Source organism: Rutidosis leptorrhynchoides, chromosome 2 (assembly GCF_046630445.1).
Source record: "Rutidosis leptorrhynchoides isolate AG116_Rl617_1_P2 chromosome 2, CSIRO_AGI_Rlap_v1, whole genome shotgun sequence".
Classification (NCBI taxonomy): domain Eukaryota; kingdom Viridiplantae; phylum Streptophyta; class Magnoliopsida; order Asterales; family Asteraceae; genus Rutidosis; species Rutidosis leptorrhynchoides.
In genome coordinates this window covers 151,757,926-151,762,932 of record NC_092334.1, presented here as the reverse complement: position 1 = coordinate 151,762,932, position 5,007 = coordinate 151,757,926, and the positions used below count along the sequence as shown (strand labels likewise).

Sequence of the window (5,007 nt, the reverse complement as noted above, 5' to 3'; positions counted from 1 at the left end):
TATATAATTTCATAAATATTAATTTGTGAATTCGTAATCATTAATTTTTTTTAAAAAAAAATCATATGAAAACGGGCTTGTTATCGACAGAAACCAGGGGCGGACGGTGGCACCCGCCTCTAGTGAATTTGTAATTTTTAATGCGAAAATTTTGAGTTTTTTAATTTTGCTTCATTTGATTTTTTCTTGCCCAATAGTTTCTATATTTTGTCCCTAAAGCCTTCATATTTTGCCTAAAACTTTCGTATTTTACCTAAAAACATCTGCATTTTGTCTAAAATTTAAGTATTTTGTCCAAAAGGCTCCCTAAAAAAATTGATACGTTTTTACATTTTTTTTTGTTGTTGTTCCCCATGAAAAAATATTTGGTTCTGCCATACGAAGAGGAAAAAGTGTAGGAAAAAACGAGAGGGTTTAGTTTTCGAACCATCCCGCAACCTGCTTCAGTTTGCTTTCTAGCTCACGAGTATACTTAACAAGAATCAACACCGCCACCGTTTCACCAGCGCTGCCACTTTCTTCCACCGTAATCCTATCACCTCTGTCATTCTCCACCTTTTCAGCACAGGTATGACTTTAATTATATTGACCCGTTTTCCACTTGAACTCTATTTAAATTTTATGCATATAGTTATAGTTATTGAATCGAATGTATTGTATGCATATATTATTTTTAGGATTTATTATATGGAGTCAACAAATATCAGAGACGTTCTCACGTCCTTCAGTCCATCATTAGAATCTATTGCTATTAGTTCCTGTGATGGTCGAATTAAGGATTTATTTTCTACATTTTATTGCTGTTATCATATATTTTAATTTTAATTTAGTTCATCAGATCCTACATTGTGCAAAATTAACATTTTGTTGTTAATTTTTTTTTTTTTTTAGAAAAATATTTGATAATGCATTTCAGATTTGGGGCACAATTAAGGGCCACCTACAGACAGACTTTGCGAATATTTCTTCGGCGGATGAAATGGACATTTTCGCTAAACCAGAAGGCAGACACTTGTCGTTTGATTATACATGTATGAAATGGTTGAGCTTGGAGAAGGTCTATTTTTCTATTCCATGTCATTATTATTGTAAACAAATTGGTTTATTTGCTATGCAAAAATAAGGTATCGCTAATAATATGTTACTACATTAATCAACTGGAGTGTTTTTATTAGGAAAAAAAAAAGGAAGCTGCGAAATTCGTTGCTGATATTAGGAACCGGAGGTGGTGATGTATTAGCTTTGGATGTTTCTGCTGGTCAATCGAAGTGGTGGGTTACTGATTGCCATCCTGGGTAAGTCTCAATTTCTTCCTTCTGCTGATATCCTGTTATGATGATTTATGTTGTCCTTTTTTATCCACTGTCCATGTAATTCAAAATAAAGCAACATTGCTATTTAGTTGCGAGTTCTTGTAAAAAAACATACACTAATGTTATATCTTCGAAGTACGTCCGTTAGAGTGAATTGAACTCCAAGGATTTCGATATGTGAAAGGAATTTTACTGCGATAAGGATGATAATTTATTTTTTAATTCGGATGGGTATTTTTCTATTTAACCAACGTATCTCATTGTGTTTTTTAATTGGCTAAAATAAATATGCAGGGGTGTTACTGCCATTTCATCTCCTGCAGTTGGATCCTGTGTGTATACTGCTGGTGCCGATAGGATGGTATGTGAACTTGATTCCGTAACAGGAAACTTGTTGCGCAAGTTTAAAGCGTCTTCAAAAGCCATATCTTTGATGTCGGTTTCATGAAGTATACATCTAATATAATCTTGAGATTACATGATATGAAATCACGTTTTCCACCCACTCCGAACGTTTAGGCGAGTTTCTGTTTATCTTTAATTTGTGATTAATATTGTATTCTCTTATCATGCATTTAATTTTCAGTTATCAGCTTGCTAGTTATTATTCTTATAACTTATGTTAGTGGCTAATCCTTAGCGTCAGATGGGAAGCTTATAGCAACTGCAGCTGCTCAATTAAAGATCTTCAACTGTTCAGACTTTAAAAAGATGCAAAAATTTTCTGGACATCCTGCAAGTTCATATTGTTTTATTTCTCCCTTGTTAAAAATAGAATAAGAAAAATTCATAAATGCATTTCTCATTTGATTTAACTTGTGAATATTGTTTAACAGGGGGCTGTTCGTTGTATGACCTTCTCTGATGATGGTAAATATGTACTTTCATCTGCCATTGGTGAACAATACGTTGTGGTATGGGATGTAGACGGCAGCAAAAATAAGTCAGCGTGTTGTATACTTGAAATGGACCATCCTGCAATCTTTATCGATAGCAAATCGTTCGGTGTAGATGATTCAAGTCTATCCATATTCACCATTTCAGAAACGGGCGTTTGTTACTTTAGGAGTGGAACAAATATTGAGGAATTACACAAGTCCAAGTCAACAAAAGTCATGGTATCTGTAGGAGATGATTTTGCGAAGAATTACAAGGGTGCGGTCCCCACCATATTCTCTTCAAAATTACAGAGTTTCTCAAAACCTTCAACCGGGAATGTTTTTCTTGCTCATGTCTGCTAATAAAACCGACCTTTGAGAAGATATTAATACAGTGCGGTACGGATGTAAAGCTAACAAGCTCCATTGATGGGATTCTCTTACCTATGACCCGATCCCTTAAGTCAAAGAAAGAGTAAGAAAAGCAGAATCATGGTAAGTGGCTGTTTTATTAGCGTATAAACCCGTGCTAGCCTTTGCTATTTGATTTAGTGTCATCTAATAACAACTTTATCATTGAATTTAAACAGTTACAGCTTTAGATCGTGCAAATACCGAGGCGCGTTACTTCCCGTTCCCAGTATTTATAACGTATCTGATGTTAAAACCCGAGATAAGCCTTCATTCACATATTTGGATTCCATTTTTTTTTCACGTATCACTTGTTTCATATCCATAGTTTGACTCAAGCGATAGTAACAGATAAGAGCTGTTGTTTCATCTATGACGGCGGATGACACCTCTACATTGTTGGAAGTTATTGTTGACCATGTGGCAATCACGGTTTGTTTCTCGTATTCTTGTGTTTTTCTTTACAATGACATTTGTTATTTAATTTACTTATGATTGATTGGATCGGTTTTTGTTTCAACTCTTACTGGCCAGACAGGTGAAATAAATAAAGTAGCTAAAAGGGAAACGGGTTAAAAATTGGCTGAAGTATATTTGTAACTGTATAAAATCACATCAAATTTGATTTTGTTGTAAAGGGATGTACGTTGTAATTTTAGTTGATTCACTAATTTAAAATAGTAGTACATTAATACTAGAATGGTTGAAACAAAGCGAGACGGAGACTAGTCGGTCAAGACCTTGAAAGGTCGAGTTGGTCTAGACGGGGTCGAGATGAGCATTGACCAACGTTGACTTTTAATAAATATTTCAAACATAAATATTCTAAAAATATATGTGCTTTACAAATAGGATGAGGCGGTGTTAGTCTAAATATTGTAATATATAGTTTTTTATTATGTTTTGTCATTTTATTATAGTGTATGTATTAATTTATCTTTAGGGATACTATGTAAGTCGGTGTTTTTGTTGGCTGATTTACAAATGGGATTGGGATTTTCATCCACACTAGAACAAGGCCGAGAAAAAGTCTACTTTTGACCGTTTTTCCAACTTATTAAACATTTTTCTTCGAATCAGGATGGGCTTGTCAACAAACCGCCGCAACGGCCGTTTGCAACCATGAATACTAGTAACTTTTGGACTAAAATTACCCTGAGCCTGTTATAACACATGATCGGGGCCTGTCTTGACACCTCTATTTTTTTTTTTTTTTTTTTTCAACTGCTCCGAAACCCCAGTGAAGAGTGTGATGTTATGAACACAATATTCTAATCTTTGTGAAATATTTTGTCACAGATCAATAAACGGAGAATACGTTCTTCCATGGGTATGCTGCTTAATAGTGCATCATGTCAACTACGTCAAATCTGAAGAACAAGCATCACAACTGATGGATTCATGGTATAAGGTACAATTATACTAATTCCTTGTTACTGTATGCCTTTATGGTGCTGTTAGCAATGTTTCATTTCAATGGAATTTTTTAGCCTAATAAATATTTTTTAATCCTTTGCAGTTTATGAAGTCTAAAGAAGATGGTATTCAATCTTTATTGCAGTTTGCAGGACGTTTGCAACTTTATATGCCCAGGTTTCTCTTCTTTAAAAGCAAGATATATAAAATTTCCGTGTAATTATGTGCAGTTCAACAAGGCTACTGACAAACGTCAGATTTCGAAACACGAAGTGGAAGAAAGTGAAGATGAGGATGAAGAAGTTATACCTTATGACGAAGAAGATGAATTATCTGAAAATACTAGTGTTGATGATAACTAGGTCAATTTTGGACAAAAATCTTAGGTTTTGTTTCTCATTAGATAAATTCTTCTCGTTCAGAAATGATACTTTTGTATGGTATGATTAGTAATTTAGGAATTTTCACATCATCAATAATTCGATAAATAACCTTAGATCAGGTTCTAAATTCCCTACAAATGCAATTTTGCCTTGAGAATTTGCAAGTTTGGTGTCTTGATATTTTTGTACCATGGTTGAGATAGTTGAGAGTATAGATCTGTGTATTGACAGTCTTGTAAGCTATATTTACTGAAAATCAGAAAAATCACTATCATCATTATTTCTTTTTTCATGTAGTAAATAGTAGTAGTAAATTTTTTCATGTCATCTTAAGATACATATTGGACGTTTTTTACACAACATATTGACCCGTAGATATGTGTATAAGTTAAATTACTAGTACTATTTTGACATCGTTATCATCATTATTATAATTATATCGTTAGCATTTCTAGGACGTTTTTTCACGTCCGTGTGGATTTGACGTCTTTATCAGTTACGGAGTACATTCTATTTCACAATTCGCTACAACTATACAAGGTATTTTAGCTTTTGACCAACTTTAAAACATTCTATATAGTATTGAAATACTGCATGTCCTTTAGG

The 5,007-nt window shown here is 33.8% G+C and overlaps 1 pseudogene; it reads left to right on the top strand.

Moving 5' to 3' along the window:
• Positions 1 to 508: 508 nt before the first annotated feature.
• On the top strand, positions 509 to 4,453 carry LOC139888358 (uncharacterized; annotated as a pseudogene).
• The last annotated feature ends 554 nt before the right edge of the window (positions 4,454 to 5,007 follow it).